At 40.9% G+C, this 20,897-nt stretch overlaps 1 protein-coding gene across 5 annotated transcripts in view; it reads left to right on the forward strand.

Annotated features, from left to right (window-relative positions):
- Positions 1 to 7,974: 7,974 nt before the first annotated feature.
- The window catches only part of LOC122813727, a 422,056-nt gene continuing 409,133 nt past the window's right edge, over positions 7,975 to 20,897 (forward strand). For all 5 annotated transcript variants that reach the window (XM_044086194.1, XM_044086197.1, XM_044086196.1 and 2 more), the window contains exon 1: positions 7,975 to 8,084. The gene's annotated coding sequence lies outside the window, so the exon portion shown is untranslated. The remainder of the gene's footprint in view (positions 8,085 to 20,897) is intronic.

Below are 20,897 nucleotides of genomic sequence, written 5' to 3' on the forward strand. Positions count from 1 at the left end.
CACCAAACCATTCCAATAAGCACTTAGATATTGGACAGGCAGAAGGTGAGACACATGATCCGAGAAGTGTGGTTATTTTGGATTCAGTGCCTGGTTGACTCTGGCTGTAGCTAAAGTTTGGACAAGGTACCATGCAGGAGGTTTGTTAGGGGTGCTTGGAGGAGGCCTGCTGTCCATCCTCCACCTGTGATAGAACATCTTCTGGGAGGGGGATGGCATCCACATGGGCATAGGTCAGTCATGTCATCTGATGTTAGCCAGCATTGTACTACTTCCAGTGCTCTGTTAGTGGTTGAGGTGTCCGCACCCAGACAAGGCATGCCATATGGGGTTGTGGTCCTGGGCATCCTCATGAAGGGAGCTTATCCAGCAGACATCAGTTACATTCAGGTAGCAGTAGTGCATCAGACCATGGCCATGGATGTGCCAGAGCAATTCCTGGCAGATCGAGTTCTTGTGGTCGGGTACAACAACGATGAACTGCCACCTCTACCATGCACTCTCACACCTGTCTGACATACCAAGACGTAAAGCTAGCACAGAGCTTGGCTGTGTTCCTGGAGGCACTGACACACCAATTTCACCTGGAAGGACCGTACAGACACACGCACACACACACACACACACACACACACACACACACACACACACACACACACACACACACACATCAGTTAAATGCTTTATCCGTGAAGCTTAAAGCTCAATTTGTCTGACTGGCCATTCTGAATGCCTGTATGCACTTCTTTCCTACTCACACGCACTCACTGACCTTTTGTGTCAGCCGAGGCTTTCTGCCCCCCCCAAACACCCTGTGCGAGTGATGATAACTGTGCCATATCCTTGTTTTCTATCTTTTGGATTCAGGGATAAATAACATTTAAGTCTGATGCTCAGGTTGTATAGCTGACTTAATGCTTATTATATCTTTGTTTGTGATATTTTGCTAACTGAACTTTTTCATATTTTTGTTTTAGAAAGTTAGACAGTTGATAGAATCAAAACATTTTTTGCATCAGTATTTTTAATAATCTTATGAGAGTTGTGAAGTTTGAAACTGAAATGTGTCTCATTACTTTCTAACTTCTCCCTTTCATGATTTTCCAGTACAAAAGCATGATGCCAGACTGAGACATTCGGTGACCATCAGTACTTTTAAGAGGTATGAGTGTGTAAATCTTTGATGCCTGAGGCCTACTACTTGATAGAGGACACATGTATTCACAAAATTCTCTGCTGTCACATGTTAAACTCATTGTCATACAAATCACCCACCTTTTACTTGCTTACGTTACCAAGTAACAACATGCAAGGATATGCCATTCATTTGTATTATTACACAATACACTCCAGGTTCAACACTTACCTTGTAAATCCAGCAGTTGTAAAAGTTTTAGTTCAGGGCTGACTCTGTCTGATGCTAGGAGTATACAGCCATTACATGGGTAGGTGAAGGTTGTGAATATTACTGCCTGGTATCAATGTTACTATATGTATGTGCGTAGAATGAAGGTTTTTAGCCCCTTAGGTGGTGAGTGAGTGTGCTATGCATTGCCTCTTAGCCAATGTGAGGGCACATTTAGCAAGCCTATGTCTGCCTACACCCACAGCAGCTGCTGGTCCTCCCCTGACTCCTCATCTGCATGTGGCTGTGGTGACCTTACCATTGGTGGTGGGATGTGTGCCCCTTGCCCTTGTTGATCCTGCTGAAGCTGTTTTCTCAGGATGATGTTGTGAAGCATGGCACAGACAGTGAATATTTCAGTACATGTACCTAGGCTCCTCCCAGATGTATCTAGGCACTAGAACTGTGACTTCAGAAGCTGAAACACATGCTCTATGATACTTCTGGTTTGAGCATGTGCCTCATAATTGCGTTCTTTAGCGGATGTGTGTGCATTTCTAATAGGCATCATCAGCCACAGTTCCAGTCCATAACTTGTATCCTCCAGTAAATGACCCTGTGGAAGTTGGGAGGTGTGCCAGATATGAGTCTTGGTAACTTCCTGGGTTGCCAGTACACACACACACACACACACACACACACACACACACACACACACACACACACACACACACACATTCAGGATGATTCTCTTAGCATTACATACAACTTGGCAGTTAATAGAGTGGAAGCTCTTTCTATTTATGTAGAGCTTTCTGTGTTCCCAAGTTGGTGCCTTAATTTTCTATATGTGTACAATCTATGGTATCCAACACTTCATGGTAGTGTGCTACAGGGTAGACCTGTATATTTGTGGCCCTGTCCTCAGGAGTATGGAGAAAATGTATGTGGTCACTGGTATAGTGGAGCATAGCATTCAGGAACTGGTGGAGGATCCTGGAGGATGACCCCTGTGACACCCGCAGCATATCCCCTGTTGGTCTCTGAAAAGTTCCTGTAACTAAAATTCTAGGTGCTACACATGTTTGTTTCCACTGGTATGAGTTTCCCTCAATATGCCCTTGGTCTGAGTTGAGAACGACAGAGGTTGAAGAGTTCCAGTAGTGTATCTGTATCCACCATGTAGGCACTCTACAATTTCCACCTCACGCAGATTGTGATAAGTTAACTGGGGTCTGAAAACTCTTCTGCTTCTTGGCTGTGGTCTATTAACATCAGCAACAGCAGCATAGACTTCATTCTGTTGCACATACAAGTGAATTAGAGCAACAGCAGCCGCTAACATTCTTTCTGTAAATTACTTTCCATGGCTTTATTCCAATAGGTTTTGGAATTCACAGGGAAAACCAGCTCTGAGTCTACATGGTTGCTGTATAGCTTGTTGGATAGCTCCTCCATCTTGGATTGGTTGATTAGCATACAATTCAGCTGCTGTAATTAGCATGCCTCAGTTCCATGGTTGCACGGCTGTACACACCATGAAGAGCCACTCACTGAATATGAAACAGTGAGCACACAGTGTTAATGGACCATATAGAGTTTAATGAATCTGCCTGTGAGTCTATATATTTTCTTAAATACTCTTGAAAATGTAATGGGGTATTTAGTCGATTCAACAACACCAGATTATGTACTTTAGTTAGCATTTCACCCCTTACACAATAATCCTGAACTATGAAAAAATTATTATTGATGTAGCCAGTTCAGTTTGGAACAGGATCAATCCCCTCTGCAGTTGTTAATTGGGCAAAGCTGATAGCAATATGAAGTTGTGCCATGGGCACCCTCTTTCCATTCCTGTCAGTTATAACTGACCTACAGGCAAGGCCTAGCCAGCAGAAATTCTTGAGTTATAAAGGTCCTAAACTCCATTGTTATGAGTCTTAACACTTGTTTTTTTTTTTTTTTTTTTTTCTTGCGAGGTAGGTAGTTATAACATATTGTTTCTACTAGATCGTAATGTGCCTTTAAAATGAGTACTGCAATATGGAGTGTGGGGACACTCCCACAACAATTAGTGAGGCAAACAATATGTATTCACCAGATAAGAAGGCGATGATTGCCAGTTAGGCTGCTGTATAAAGTTGTTGGCTTGAGAGCTAGAACTAGGATGTTCATTCCTCAGCAAGAGGTACAGAGGGGATGAGCTGGTTCTTGTCTGGAAGATCATGGAGATATGGAGTGTAAGGGCCTAGCTGAAGCTAATTTGTGGAATATATTTAAGGAAATCACATGGACTTTAAACCTGCAATTTGGGGCTTGGTTGAGGCTTACAATCTGGAATTTTAAAGACATCCTGTTCCTAGAAGTTCTGTAAGAGACTGTAACATTGTTGGTGGAAAGAAACGATTGGTGCTGCTGTTTTCTTTCAAGGCAAATGGGCTATTATTTTGATTTTCCAGTGACTCCTATATGCCTGTGTAATACGTCCCCAAGTTTTGATACACTATTTTCTGTATGCCTCTCTTAATCCCACTCTCTATATACATACTTATCAAATATTTATAACTATATTTCCTTCTCTGACAGGAGGCTTCACCCAACTAATATAACTGGAACAGTGAACGAAGGGTTTGGGGAAGGGTGCTTCCTAAACTTCATAAGGATTACCTCCTTACCAAGAAATTACCCCACAAAGCCTGCCTTCTCACCCAAAAAAGGCCCTATCAGTCTCCAAAATATCCATAACAGAGGTGACTAAATACAACTGCAGTTAGAGCTATCATGGATAGCAAATCAAACAGGTCTTCTGAGACCAATGAGTCCTGACTAGGCTGGAGATTTGTCTGCACTACATTGAGATTGAGGGAGTGGGATCTGGTCATTTAGATAGCAAGGCCCAAAAAGGCAAAGGGGAAACCTTTTTGCCACCATTGCAGGCCATCCTGGTTACTGGATTTTAGGAGGACTTACTATGGGCAGAACAGACCAATGCTAGTGGGAATCCATGGCCTGGGGATGTCTGCACAAAGTTTTGCTCCAGTCAGTTAGATATAGAATCAGTGACTGCAAAGTCATCACAAGTGAAACAGTTTGGTTGGCACAGTCAACTGCAAGTCAGATAGGGCTCTATGGTAAACAGAAACTAGGCTGAAGACATGGAAGTTGACTTGGGAGAAACACAAGAGTTCAAGGAAAAAGAAAAAATAGGTGGAGATGATGAAGAATGGCAGCACCTCAAATCAGCATTTGTGAGGACTACAGAACTGCAGTTTAGCCAGGTATGGAAGCAAGGTACATAAGGGAAGCTGGTAGTGGAATGCAGAAGTCTAGGAGGTCATCAAAAGAAAGAAAGAGTGAAGGGAAAGTGGGATATAGAAAATATGGTACAGGTTAGGAAGGAATACTGGTTGGCTAACAAACAGGCTGAGAGAGGAGTTGCAATAGCAAAGAACAAGGTATCAGAGGCACTCTACCAGCTTCCGGAAAGTGACTCTGTAAATAGTACAAAGAGACTGTACCAGGTTGCAAGGTAAAGACATACAGATAAAGAAGAAAGACACCCTTCATAATGAATGCCAGCAAGAACCTGCTCACCAGCCCACAGGACATCAAAGGCAGATGGAAAGATTACTTCCAGCAGCTTCTGAATGAAGAAAACTCCTCAGAAGCTATCGTCTTCTTCTTTCGGCTTTTCCCAGTTAGGGGTTGCCACAGCAGATTACCTGTCCGCTCATGATTGGCAGTGGAGTTTTACAGTGTCGAGTTGCCAGCCCGGCGCCCAACCTTCCACAGAAGGCACACCCATGCCTCAGAAGCTATACTGTCCCAAATACAGCCTACAGTGAAAGAAGAAGAGGAGCCCACCCTAGAAGAAGTAAGAACAGCACAAGTAAGGGAAAGCAGCAGGCTCAGATGAGGTCACAGCAGATTTGATTAAGATCTTTGGTGAGGTAGTGAAGCAATGGCTCCTGAGGATGTTCATAACAGTATGGGGAGAAAGACATATCCTACAAGACTGGAGAATAAGTATACTAGTGCTAGTGTTCAAGAACAAAGGGGACATTCACAACTGTGGGCCATACAGAGGTATCAAATTTCTGTTGCACTACATGAAAGTCCTGGAGAAGGTGACTGATAAATGAATACAATGAGTAGTAGAAAATAAGAGGTGAGATGAGCACTTTGGATTCAGATCAGGATGCAGCATAACTGACCTGGTGTTTGCAGTGAGAGAAATAGTTGAGAATAAGCTAGAGATGGGGAAAGAGTCCTATTTAGGGCATTCTTAGACGTGGAGAAAATACATGACAAGGTCTCAAGAAAGCTAATTTGGGCAGTCCTGTGGTGGTTTGAAGTCCCAGAAACATTGGTAGAATTAATGCAGGCTATGTAGAAGGACCCAATAACTCAAGCAAAAACAGTGTTCAGACTCACAGAGGGATTCCCAGTGGGAGTGGGTATGCAGCAGGGTTCATCTCTGAGCCCACTGCTGTTCATACTGTTAATGAACTACATCAACAAACAGGTCAGAGAGAGAGCAGGATAACAAAGCTGATGTATGCAGACAATGTGGCATTACAAGCAGACTCTGAACAACAGGTTCAGCAAAGGCTAGGGGAATGGAATGCAAAACTGAAGGCCCGTGGGATGAAAGTAAGTATAAGACAAATGTAATGGCAGCAAATGGAGGTAATCAAGAGAAGCTGAGAATTTAGATAGAAAGGAAAGTAGTGGAACAGGTTAACAGTTTCAAATATGTGGGAGGGGTGGTTGAGGAGAAAGGAAATCTGAATGAGGAGGTCATAGCTAAAATCAGAGGGGCTGCAGCCAACTGGCACAGAGTGTCAGGGGTTGTGTATGACAGAAGAATGCCAAAGAAATTGAAAAGTAAGGTGGACAAAACAGTGTTACAACCAGTACTACTGTATGGTGCAGAAGCCTAGGCAGTAAAGGCAGAGCAGTTGAGGAAGCTATTGGTGATGGAGATGAAGTGCCTGAAATGGGAGGTAGGGTGCACACTGTGGGACAAATTAAGAAATTAGGACATCAGAGCAGGATCCAAAGTATCCCCAGTTGCAGACATGGTCAAAGAGAACAGATTATGGTGGTTTTGGCACATGTGCAGAAAAGCAGAACACAATCTGGTGAAGAAGATTTGGGACAGACAGAAAGAAGGCAAGAGAAAACAATGGTGTCCATCAAAGAGGTGGATGGATTGTATGAGAAAAACCTGCAACGGTCTGTCATGAGTGTCGAAGAAGGTAAGAGAGTGGCATTGAATTGAGAGATATGCAACAGTTGACACAACACCCCAACCCCGTGTAGAAAATGGGAAAAAGGGGGGATAGATGATGATGACGAGTCCTGATTCCAAATTGTATCCACAAAAGAGAAGGGGTGTCCTCAGGTTTCCAAAATATTATCAATGCTCTCACTGTCTGTTTCTGTTGAATGTCTACTATTATCACACACATGTACTTTATTGCTGGCCAGCTAAATATTCATAAGAAATTTCCACAAAAAGTCAGTAGTAATTGAGCAGTATTTCACTGGGTTTTCCAATGTTTCTTTGTTTTCAGGTCTGAAATTCTGATGAAACTGTAAAATCAGAATTGAAACAGTTTATAAATCCTGTGTTTTGTGCAAACTTTTTCCCCATCAGTGATAAAACTAGGATTTAAATGCAGCATAGAATACATTCATTAGTTTGTCATAATGATATTATCTTGCTTGAAAGCTCTTAAGCCATCTGAATATATGACCTCTCAAGGAACACTCCATGTGTTTGTAGTTCTGCCCACGATTTTTAAAAAGTGACATGCTTTGTACAGTCTCCCTTGTAGCCCCACCCCCATGCACACATACACACACACACTCCTGCCTGTCAATTGAGTACAAAACCTTCAGTGCAGAAAAAACAGCTGTCAGACATAGTCTTAGCATTTTTCCATATTACCACTTAATAATTAATATTAAACAAATTGAATAGTACACTTTTCATTTCTTTTACTTTTTTTGTATTCATTTTATGGTTTCCCCTACTGATGCTGAATTGCTTTATTCTTTTCTGTACCTCTATCCTTTGTAAAATTATTGTTGCTGAAATTAAGTATGTATAATTACAAATAGTAATTTAAGATGGAATGCCCCTGCTGCACCACTGCAGACATCCTAGGTTTAATGTACCATGTGGGATATATTAAACTGCAGAAATGTGACACATATACACACACACACACACACACACACGTACAAACACACACACGTGTGCATGTGTATCTATCACAGTTCTGCAGTTTAATACATCCCAGAAGCATGGTACATTAAACCTAGGATTTCTGCAGTGGTGCACCAGGGATAGTCCACCCTAAATGGCTATTTGTAATTCTACATACTTTATTTCAGCAACAATAATTTTAAAAAGGATAGAGGATTATAAAATAATAAAGCAATTCAGCACCTGCAGGAGAAACCATAAAATGATTACATAAACTTAAAAGTAATGAAAAGTGTCCTATTAAAAGTGTTTAATATTAATTATTAAGTAGCAGTTTGGAATGCTAACACAATGTCTGACTGCTGCTTTTTCTGCTCTCAGAAGCTTTTGCACTGGCTTGACAAACAGGCTGTGCTGGGAAGTGATGTAATCAACAGTTTGGGAGCATTTTTAATGTTGTACAGGAAGTTGTTTCTGTGAAATGTAGCTCCAATTACTTTTGCAAGGAATTCAGAAAGGGTAAGTTAAGTTGCTTTACTTGTAGTTTACTGTTATAAACATCTAGAAATTTGCTGTTTGATGTGCAGTTTATACAGAAGTGTAAAATAAACAAGCAAAAAAAAAAAAAAAAAAACTGCATTTGCAACTTTTTCAGAGTGAGAGCCATGGGGAGTTACTTGTGCAGCACTCATGGTGTTTGGAATATACTGTGGTAATACTTTGATAGAAAGACAGATTTCTTAGAAATTTAAGCTGTTTCCCCCTTTAATATGAAAGACTGAATGTATATGAGACATTGTGTTAATTAAAGTTTATTTCTGTAAATGAACAGGTATTGCAAAACCAGCTATTTGTACTTTTTTCACAGAACAAGAATAGTGTATAGTGCTACACATAAGTTGTAACTTGATATTTCATTAGTATGTCTTTTGTATAAAACTGCATATGTGACAAGGCTACAAGGATATTATTTGCAGATATTTTTTTAAATGCTGATTGTTGTACACTGGATTTGCAGAGGGGCTGTTATGTTCTCTTTTTCCAAGTTTCATTATTTCTTAAAGCTGCACTATTTCCAATATGCTTTCTTTCCTTGATCAAATGATTCAGCTATATTTCTTTGAGCAAAAGTACACTACAGAGCATTGGTTACCTTAGCATCATTCTATACACACTGCTGTCTGCCACTTTATTGTGGCTCTGATTTTTTTTAAATAATTTGTGTCTAGTTATTTCTGTTGCTAGGTGGTATACTATTGGTTTCAGCACAACAGTCTTGTTTAAAATCATTCTGCATGGGAAACTGCTGCTTGTTTTTTCTTTGGTTTTAGCACAGCTGTCTTTGTGTAAAATAATTTGTTGTGGTACACTGCTACCTGATTTTTCAAAAGGTAGACAACTATACAAGGGGTGGACTTAAAGCATACAGTGAAGCATATAGAAGGAGGAGGATGAGTTGAAGGCAGGATTTGCTCAAAATTGCATTGCAGTTCTGTGTACATCAAAGAAAAAGAAACTCCCAGGTGGGGGAATTACAGCAAGACATATGAAATGTTTACCCTAATCTGATGTAATGTGGTGTGGCAAGACAAGTCTATTGAGTAGTGGAGATGTTGCAAAGGCTATGGTATTCCTCAGCATCATCCTTAAACAACAGGATGCATGCCTCTCTCACACTTTTAGGTTGTGAGTCCTGAATGAAAGTACTGTTCTGAAGTGCACAATGAATCACTGTGTTTGGAATATAACTTACGAGAGGAATGAGGTCACGGTAAATCAAAGTAAACATTAATTTGGACTGGCGTATTTGTTGATGCTGGCATGTTAGCAGGACAGAACAATATGTGATAACTAAAGTTCACCAGGCATTTTACGGAGTTTATTATTTTTGTCTATTTTGCTGTCCGTTTTGGGAGGTGGATTACTACACTAATAAAGAAAACAGCAGTGTGGTACTGCAGTGCATGGAAACAGCATTGTAGCACCCATAAAATTAATAGAATATTTAACTTTATTTCCGATTTATAATTTGAGTAGTGTTGTACAACTATTTCTTTGAGCAAAATTCCTTGTCCATCCACCTTGTCCCTGTTGCACTGCCTTTCTGTAGGTAATTTTACTCAGCCTGTTACCTCATTGGCAGAGTCTCGTTAACTGTGTACATTTACCATTGCAGAGCTTCAGATTTTTTTTTTACTTTTTACATCGTATTACTTTTACTACATTGGGTACCTCTTGTTCTTCTGCTGCTGAATTCATTTAGTACCACTTTCCATTTTTCAGCAGTCTCTGTCTTTGTGCAAAGTTATTTCTTACTTGTGTAAATGGTGACAGTGTAAACTCCTTCCTACTTGATAGGACTACAGTTAGTGGCTGAGGCAGGAATAACATTTACACATTTCATGCCACTGCAGATAGCATGATGTGTGATTAGTTTTCCAAATAATGACCAGACTTTTTTATGCTCATAGTTTCATACTAGTCAGTTAATGTTTAGACTGTTAAGAGTGTGGGCTAAAAAACTATCAACTATTAACTTTCTGCCTCGAGGAGTACCAAAAGCTGCCTTGAAGGTGACAAGGCTACTAGAATGCTTAACATCTTGTTTGAGTTTATTCTATAGGTAAGGATTACATTGGTTTACGTATCTGTCCCACCAACATTTTTATTAACTTGCAAAAGTATGAGATATGACAGTGGATTGGGCTTTCATGACGTGAAAGGCTAACATTTGGAATCATGAAGTATCTCAGGATAAGATGGAGTCCCTGACAAAAAGGATATTGCCCTGCAGTTTCCAGTAGGTCTGAAAGCATGGTAAGCACTAAATCCAAGAGTGGAGGGAGTGCTTTAAATTGCAGTAAAAGTATGTCTTTGTAACTAAACATATATGAATGTGTTTGTGTTGCAGGATTATATCAAGGCTGGACATTTTTTAAGACTCCTGGCCCTGAGTAGAACCAATTTAATATGTTTCAGAATAGAGTGTACTAGTTTGGAATGTTGAGGAGACAAAAGTTTTAATAGTATGCAAAAGCCTTGGTAAGAGTGGAGCAGACCATCCATGGTAATACAAGAACGCTTGTCAACCTTTATATCCCTTGCTGACGCATGCTGTACCTGTCTGGGCTGGCATCACCTGCATAGCCTGTTATTAAAGCCAATGGTCCTGTCTTTGACTCTTAGAATCTTTCTGGTTGATGGCACAATCTACTGAATACCAGTCTGCTTCAGACACATACATAGCTAGCTCCATCATTTCCTTCTACGTGTCTCTCAAGAGGATAGCTCTTAATGTCATTCACCAAGCCACTACAAGGCTTTAGTCATTTTTGTTACGACAGTGATATCTGAGAGTCCTCCTGACATCCTGGATCCTGGCTGTGAAGGAACTGATAATAGTCTCCCTATTTTTAACTTTATGAGGATATTATTGGAATGCCTGACAACAGATTCTCTTTTTACAAAAACATTGGCACTGGAAGATGCAAATGAAGTTGACCTTAAGGACTTGGTAATGGCACCAGTGTGACTTCTAGGGGTATATTCAGTGGTTGGTGAAGGTGAGGGTACTTGCATAATGGCTGTGGTTTCTTAGTCCCCTGTCTTAGGCAGTGTTCTATTGACAATCTCAGCAGAAGTGGTGTTTTGTACTGTGGTGCTTACCAAAAGAGGTCTTTTGTGTGTGACGGTAGCCTGTCTAGTAGTATATTCAAAGGTTTTTGAAAGTGAGGGGAGTTGCAGAGTAATATAATGGCTATGGTTTCTTAGTCCCTTGTCATGGACAAGTATTCGGTTGGTAATCAAAGCATAACTCAACTGAAAAAGGGCCCAGTTGATCTAACCCAGTTAACAAAAGACAAAAAATATCTGGTGTTTTGTATTTTGAGTAAGTGCTTATAGTGCTTGCCAAAAAAGGTCGTAGGTGAGATAGTAACCTCCAAGGTCAGTAAATGCACTTTTCACAGATTAAGTAATTTATGAGGCATTTGCTTCATTGCTTAATTGCTTCAAGGTAGGCTAAAAAACAAGGAAGGATAGGAGCTGATTGAGATTCTATATTGGCCAGTAGACATTAACATATATAAGGAAATGGGAAAGATCCAGTCTTCTTAGGTATGTTATATAGTGGTATCTCTCTTGTCTGCACTGTGCCTTTCAGCATATTGGGCAATTGGTACTCTCCAGCACTCATTGTTTCTGTAGCGGTTACTGATTGTACAGCATCAGGTTGCTAGCCTGAGAAGCAACCCTCCTCACAGGTGTACCACACACAACTAATGCTGGTCAGTAGGGTCTAACAGGTAGAAGGAATCTAGAAAGATTAAATACATTACCTGTTTTATTGTGCTATCGCTGTAGTTAGTAATCTTAAAAGGGTAGTAGTGGCTTAGATTAACATAAAAGTAAGACTATGGCAATAGCATCAGGAGATTCAAGACTGACTATAGTAATGCTACATAAGATGGCATAATACCAGTCATGACAAGTGTCATAGAACTTCAGTAAACCAGTCTGAACTCTGTTAGTTTGCTAAAAGTGTCATTAATAGTAGAGTAGTGATATATCTGAAGACAGTAATCTGAGAATGACAGAATTAAGAGGAGTAGTCAAAGGGTAGCAGAACAGCTATGTCACTTTTGGTGATGTCCCAGAATCTACTGAGTTGGCTATACATAAAATGGCAAATTTATCAGTAGTCAAAAGTGTAAAAGAACAGAGGTATGTCACTTTCAAGGATGGTCTGAAATGCCAGAGTTGACTATGCAGTGCATTGTCGAGACTATGGTAGAACAGGCAGAACAGCAAGAATATGATCAGATGTAGCACAAGTATAGCAGAGGGGGAAAGCCTTGACTGTGGCCCAGGCAATCCCAGTTAAATGGTCACTTTGTAGAAGCAGGGAGGATGGGTCTGCTTATCCATGGGGAAAGCATGCTGGGCATTGATCTTGTTCAACTCTTACAGAGCCCAGAGTTCTTAGCAAGACAAACCACCAGTCTGGGCCTCTGGGAAGGATGGTGTCAGACCAGTCTAAAGACCCAGGGCAAGCACATTCTTAAACTACATGCCATTGCTTGCCCTTGCGAGAGCTGATGTCAGAATGCTTGAAGAGGTGACATGATTAAGAACTGCTGACCATAGTATTTATGATGATATCCAGTGCGATGTCTTGTGTCTCTCTATGAGATCCCTCACTCATCGGGCTATACTACTGGTCGTAATAAGGTCAACTCCCCAAGGAGTCAGGGGATCTGCTTGGTACTAGAGTCATGCTGGGGAGAGAGTGGCAAGAGCTGATGGTGGAATCAGCTGGTTATTTGAGCACAGAAATCGAAGAGCAGCTGTGTGTGTGTGTGTGTGTGTGTGTGTGTGTGTGTGTGTGTGTGTGTGTGTGTGTGTGTGTGTGTCACAATTTAATGGAACAGCAACAGTATGGCCTGCTGTAAGGTAATGACAGTAATCAAAATGCAGTAACACAATTAATGGCAGTAATCAAGTTGCAGTAACAAAATTAATTTATTTATTTATATTTGTTGACCGGGAGTGTCCGACTGGATGTAGGCCCATTTTCAGCAGAGGCCCAGGGAGAAAAGCTCCACAGTTAAAATAAACAGACAGTAGTTGCATTGGATTACATAGTGCTTAACAATTTACATAGCAATTACTTACAACATATTTACAGATGAAGAACATAGTACATCAGTAGACAACTAGAATCTTTATCTGTGAAGTACATAACAGACATTAACATAAATGTTACAATAAGAAGTTCCTGCTGTATAATAAGTACTGGCTTATGAGCATCTGAGCTTGCTATAATCAAGGTAGTTACTGGAGTGGAAAGAAAGGTAGTGGTTGGATGGGGTGGGTGATATTAGAGTGGGAGTTGCAAGGGCATAGCCAGCATGTTTTTAGGTGTGCTTTTAGTAAAGTTTTGAAGTGGGTGCATGATGCTATGGAGGTAATTGTGGGTGGGAGGGAGTTCCGTAATTTGGCTATGGTGCAAGAGAATAGTGCTTCACCAGCAGAGTTATTGGCTTTAGCGATCTGCAAGTGATTTTTGTTGCTGGATCTTAGTGGTCTGGTGGTGTGATAGGGTTGGAGTAGATTCTGGAGGGATGGGACATTTAGTGGATGCTTTACTAGTTTGTGGGCGAGTGAGAGTTGATCCCACTGAAGGAGGTGAGGGAGTTCAAGCCAGCCCAGTTCAGCAAGTGAGAGACAGTGGTGACTACGGTAGGATGCCACTGTGGCGAATTTGGCGAGGCTGTAGCAGGTCTTTAGCTTGTTTAGATCGCATTGCCTTAGGTTGGTATATATTGGAGAGGCATAAAGTAGGGTGGAGATAAGGTGGGAATTTGCTGTTGAAATCTTTGCTGCTTTGGTGGGAAGTTGTTTATTTCTGTATAACGCTCCTAGTTTTTTGTGGACTTTTTTTATGGTCATGGATATGTGAATGTCAAATTTTAGTTTATTGTCTATTTCCACTCCTAGCAATTTGGTGTGTTCAGTTGGATATATAGTGGTGTTGTCTTTTGCTGTGATGTTAAAGTGAGAGTTGTTTTGAGTATGTTTGGTGGGTTGGAAGATGAGTAGTGTAGTTTTGTTTGGGTTGAGTAGTAACTGGGCATCGGATAACCAAGTTTCAACAGAGGAAAAGGCTTCCTGTGTGACTTTTTGCAGTTTGGGTAGGGACTGGGCTGAGCAGATGATGGTTGAGTCATCTGCGTATTGTATGAGTGTGCCATGTTTGGTGGCAGAGGATAGATTATTGGTGAAAACAGAGAAAAGTAGGGGTCCAAGGATGGATCCTTGGGGAACCCCTATGGAGACAGGTAGTTGGGGAGAGATGTCATTCTGCCATACAACGGCTTGTTGGCGGTCAGACAGGTAACTCTGAAACCAGTTGGTGACTGATTGTGAGAAGGATAGGTTATTGAGGACAGAGATAAGTTGTTTGTGTGGGACCATGTCAAATGCTTTAGATAGGTCTAGGAAAGTAGCAGAGGAGGGATAGCCTTTGTTTTTATGCTGAAGAATAGTGTTAGTAAAGGAGAGTAAGGCAGTGGTGGTGCTATGGTTTGGTCGGAAACCATGCTGAGTTTTAGTAAGGAGGTAGTCTGAGACCTGAGAGTGTATGCATTTCTCTAGTGTTTTGGGGAATGGAGAAAGAATAGCTATGGGGCGGTAATTGGTTAGTTTTGTGGAGAGTCCACCTTTGTGGAGGGGAATTATATGTGATACTTTCCACAGTGTGGGAACGTAACTTTCTGATAGAGCGGTTAATCAAGATGGATACTGGGTAGGCCAGAGCATCAGCTGCGATTTGTAGGTATTCACTTGGGAGGTTGTCTGCTGCTAATGTGGTGGGCTTAAGTTTAGTTAAATTTTTTTTATGTTGGAGGTAGGTACAGGAGAAAAAGAGAAGGCAGTGGGGAGATTACTAGTTGAAGGTGTAGGTTGGAGAGGAGGGGGGTTGTGTTGTTTAGCTAGTGATAGTATGGTGTGTGTGAAGTGCGTGTTGAATGAGGTAGCAGTATTTTCTGAGGAGTGAGGGATGTTAGGAGGAGGGGTACTGTCTTTACCTGGGTGGAGGATGGAGTTTATGGAGGACCAGAATTGTTTGGGGCTGTGTTGGGAGGAGTCTAGGGCAGACTGGTAGTATTGGAATTTGTCCTGTTTTATTAGCTTTTTGACTCTATTGCATAGTTCTAGGAATTTCTGTCTAGTTGAGGGTAATGACAGTAATGAAGTTGCAGTAACAAAATTAATGGCAGTAATCAAGTTGTAGTAGCAAAATTAATGACAGTAATCAAGGTGCAGTAACAAAATTAATGGCAGTAATTAAGTTGCAGTAATAAAAGTAACAGCAGTAATCAAATGTCAAATGGACTGGTGTGGCAAAATATATATAACATTATAGCAGTACAACAGTAATGTGTAACCAAAAATGATTGGACGATACAACAGTAATGTGTAACCAAAAATGATTGGACGAGTGGCATAACAGGCAGTAAGCAAAAAGCAAAATCTGTCACAACTGTAACAGTTAGCAATAATGGTGAGAATCAGCAACAATAATCAATAAACAAACAGTCGGTGAATAATCATGCAGTAAATAATTTTACGTCCGTTGTGACTTTGCATTATACAGCAAGCATGACAGTACACAGTGTTTACTATGCAATATGTAGAAAAAAAATACAACCTTAGAGACCACCAAAAGAAGAAGAAAGAAAGGAAGGATTATATTGGTAAGCACTAATGCATATGTGGAGATGCCCTTACCCTGCAGCAGTGAGTACCTCCACTGAAGTGAATGCCTGGATACACAATGCATATAAGTTCAAATCCAAACAGTTCCTGCTGTAGCCAGTCAACCAGTCATTGAAAGCAACCCTCAGCAAAAACATCTGGTTTAAGTGTTGGTTTTCCTTCTTGTTACAAGGAGAAATCCAGCAGTACTATCCACGGGTCCACTTTTTAATTCTGAAATTCCACAATCCCCAAAGTTCACAATACCGAACTCACAACCTCGAGATTATGGAATCTCAAAATTAAAAAAAAAGATGAAGAACAATACATAAAAAAAACCCCACAACTCCTGCAACTTAAATATACTAACTCCGAGATCGCTCTCTAGTAAAGAGAGCAGTAATGGAGCCCTTTATACAGTGCAGAATGAGAACATTACCGTTCTCTTCACTGTAGTGCGATCTTTGACTTAGTATATTTAAGTTGCAGAGGGTGTGCGGGGGGGGGGTGCAGGAGGGCTTACCCCCTGCAAAAACATTTTTTTTTATGTTTTCTTTTTCATTTTCTTTTTTTTTTTTTTTTTTTTTTAATTTCAAGATTCCACAATCTCGAGGTTTTGAGTTCGACATTGTGAACTTCAGGATTGTGGAATTTCGAAATTAAAAAGTGGACCCCTATCCACATACCTTTAAATTAGAAACATTCCAGAAAAGTCTAAAAGTAGCAGCAATTCCTTCTCAATTAAAATAGCATGATTAAAGTTCACTTCAGCCTTTTTTAAGCTTTTTGGAAGTTTTCCAACATGAAGTACCATGTACAACAAAAAATGTCATCAACCCCCCCTTTCCCATTTTTCAACACAAGTTTGGAGTGTTGCATCAGCTGTTGCCATCTCTCTCTCTTTCTCGATTTATTGCCACTCTCTTGCCTTCTTTGACAGTCATGCCTCGCTGTTGCAGATCTTATTTCTTGCAATCTATCCATTTATTTGCCTGATGTTCTCATTTCCTTTTGCCTTCTTCCTACTTCTCGCAAATCCTCTTCACTAAATCACTAATGGGAGTGGGGCCCAGTGTCCCTAAGAGAGTTGATCTGAGCTCTTCTTTTGTCCATCATGGAGGAGGTGAGATTGGTGGATTTGTAGCACCAGGTTTCACATGGATGAGATCTACAAATACAGTGGGCTTGAGGGCTACCCCTTCTCCTAAGCAGGAGGTAGGGTGCTGAGACTGAGTATTATGAAAGCTCCACCAATTGTCCTCCAAGTTGGCTGAGGAGATTTGCCCACTGTTCCTGAGATCCACATACTACAGAGAAATATGTGGGTCAGCCAAACATCATCTTTTCCTGATCACTTCGGCAGGACTCACTGACCTTCACAAGCAGACTTATGACATAGTAAACACTGTGTCCTGTCGTGCTTGCTGCCAAGATCATCACCCCCCCCACACACACACACTGGATGTGGATTTTTTACTCAGCACTTGGGGCAGCCCAAGAGAGAGAAGGCATCATGGGGGAAACCACAACTCTTGAATCTAAAGGGATGTTGTGCAGTATGAGGAGAAGCCTGGTTTGTCAGAAAAGGGTGAGAACCAGTGGACAATCGTCCATAGGAAATTGCTCACCTTTACAAAATAACCCTGGGTACACAGTGCCTTCCAGAGTAGGGAGAAGACAGATCACTCAGTAAACAAATACCATCTCCATTTTTTGTGTAAATGACAGCCCACCCCCCCACCCCCCCACCCCCACAAAAGGAGGCTCATAGACTGTCCTATAGTAAATCTGAAAAGCCATTGGTAAAGGGGAAGAAAAGAGCCTTCCATTGAAAAAACAAAGCTCCTCTAACACAGAAGACCACTGGAACACAAGTGCAGTAAAATAAGTCCTCTTTATTGGAATTAACAGTTGAGCACGTTCTTTCAGGATAAACTTAACTTCATCAGAACTACTGCACTCTTACCCCATAAGCTCTTTTATACCCAACAAACTGAACACATCATTTTCAAATCTAGGTGCTTAAGATTTCCCTCTCTCTTCCCCCCTTGGCTGACCTGGTATGACTTAGTGTAAGTTTCTTCATTGTATGGATCTTTTACTGTTTTTTGTGTAACTGAATGACTTGCAGCTAAATTCTGGTTCTGCACAGACTGCTCTATTTTTTTCAGAGGCTGTATAAGTAGCTAGTGCCTTTACTGAATTTCTGTGGTAATATTTGTCTTTAAACTGAACCTGTACCTAGAGAAAGTGTATAATCAGAGCTCCTCCGTGCTGCATGTGTTTTTTAATGTTTAAATTGCACACACACATTGAAGAAGTGCTTTTATGACTTGAATAACTTGGGCTAGCTATACCTGAAGTGCTTTTACTGGCAATTTTCCAGTTGTACAATTGTGAATAATTGATTTAGTTTTTCTGGTATATCCTTAAAATCTGGCAAGTGTTTATTTACTGCATTGCTCTCTTGCTTAGGTTTCTTAGCTATAAATCTTAGTTCATTCTGAAGTATGCTACTTTACCCCCCCACCAAACCTTTCTGAATGCATTATTATATAATAACTGCCTGTTGTTGCCTTCATGCATACCCTAGAATTTCTGCTTTTCTCTTTCCTAGTTGAACTCTACAGTTCCCTACAAAACGGTGTCTACAGGACTGCAATCAGTTTCTCTCAACATTTAAACAGAGTAGGTTACACACAAAAAGCATTTGTTAAGCTTTCACTTACAGTGCTTTGTAATTAAGCAGGTCACCATATTGGTCAGCTATAGGGCTCTTTGTTTCTACTTGAGTGGTTGCCTCCTTCCCCTGTAACTGAAGTAAATTGACTCTTACATTAAGAGCTGTAATACTCACCTTATAGCTTTAGGACACCCTAGGAAACCTAGTTAACTGCAATACCCCGCTACGTTTGCCCTCGCTACGCTCGGGCTCTCTTCGCTCCCCTCCCTGCCCCCAATTTCCTCCCACCCCCTGTACCTCTAGATTTATAGTACTATAGCCACTCCCCCACTTTCTTGATCCTATCTGCTTTCATCTGGGATAATTCCACCCACCCCCATTCTACTACCTACATTTTAATAGCACCTATTAGCTTTCATCTGGCATTCTCCCATCCCCCTTCCAGTACCTTTACCTCACCACTCTATCTTCTGGTGTTGCATCACCAGGTAAAACAGTTCCTTCCCTCACTAGCTGAATCACATATAATTATATACTCCTCTTTACTACCCCTCTTGTTCACACCATACCTCCTTACCTTGTATGAAAACCAGTTCCTCACGGGATTTCAGGTCCCAAAAGGCCATACTATCACCCCAGCTGTAAATCCTTCCACCTTCAACCATACTTACAGTACCAGATCCTATCCAACATCTTGTTCAGTCTATCAACATCTCAACCCCAGGCACATTAGCTCTAGATCCAAACACTACCACAAACTAATAAACAAATTCCTGAAGTTCATCACCAAGTATAGACTCAACCTAATACTTGGTGGTGATATTCACCCCAACCCTGGCCCACTCACTTCAGATACACATACCCCCTCTACTTGTAATCTAAGCTACAAACCTACAATTAATAGGCCAACTAACTCTCTCCTAGTCTGTCATCTCAATATTAGAAGCATTAATATCAAGGTACATGAATTGCATGCACTTCTGGATGTCCACTCCCCTGAGATTCTCTGTTTATCTGAAACCTGGTTAAAACCTAACACTAAAGACAATGAAGTGTTACCACCTGGATACAACATACACAGGCTGGATCGTGCTTCGAGGAAGGGGGGTGGGGTAAGCTGTACTCTATAAATCTGAGTTGAATGTCACCATAGATGTAATACAACCTCCTCAGGTTAATAACTCAGAGATTCTTGCCACCAAATTGCAACTTAATAAAAATAAATGCATTAATATCATCTGTATGTACATTCCCCCAGGTAACAATATATCTACATTTGAAGATATCTTGCACTGGCTGTCATGTCACTACCCCCAAGAAACCCTACTACTTGGAGACTTTAACATAGACTGGGGCACCTGTTCCATAGAATCCCCAACCACCCATATTAACCTGCATGCATTTACACAAATCATATCCACCCCTACCAGGATAAGTAAACCCAACCAAAAAGAAATTTTACTTGACTGGGTACTCGTAAACAGTCACCCCCAACTGTACACCTCTGGTACCCTCCTTAATGGCCTAAGCGATCACCTTCTCACATATGTAATTAAACACGAAACCATTAATTCCCAACAACCCTTACTCAGAAAGGTTAGAAACAATAAAAACTTTGACCCTGCCAAATTCCAACAAGAACTAAACTCATGTAATTGGTCTATTCAAAAACACCTCCCCTTAGAGGAAGCAATAGCATACTTTAACAACAAATTCCTTGAGATCCTTGATTTGCATGCACCTGTTCGTTCAAAGAGAACCAAGGCAAAAACTGCACCATGGCTTTCTGTAAAGTCTAAACTCAAAATTACCCTTAGAAACAAAGCATGGGCTTTATGGCGTTCTTCTAAAGACCCTCAAGATCACATTAAATCCAGGAAATCCAGGAACGAAACCAAAAAATCAATTTTACAAGACAAAAAACAATACTACTGTAATTTACAGACAGTAAATCAAAATAACCCTCAGAAGTTTTGGGCAGGTTTAAATAATTTACTACATCCTGAACAAACTTCAACCCCAATCCCTGCTACGACTATTGATAAAACCCCTGAAGATGTTTCTGATAGTTTTAACCAATTCTTTACTGAGACAATTCAAGCCCTAGCTAGCCAACTACCTCCTAGCTCCCCTGGTCCTGAAAGTAGCACCCCTAGAAACCTACTTGCATTCAGCTTCCAACCAGTCGCCACTTCACTTATCCATACCTTGATCAAAAAATTAAAACCCACTACACTTTCTGCTGATCAACTCCCTGCCGAGTACCTACAAAAATCAGCTGATGCTATTGCTCACCCCGTCTCAATACTAATCAATCGAACCATAGTAGAAGCTAAAATTCCAACCATCTGGAAAATATCCTATGTAATCCCACTTCACAAAGGAGGCAG

Source organism: Protopterus annectens, chromosome 10.part0, assembly GCF_019279795.1.
Source record: "Protopterus annectens isolate FY-2018-M chromosome 10.part0, PAN1.0, whole genome shotgun sequence".
NCBI lineage: Eukaryota > Metazoa > Chordata > Ceratodontiformes > Protopteridae > Protopterus > Protopterus annectens.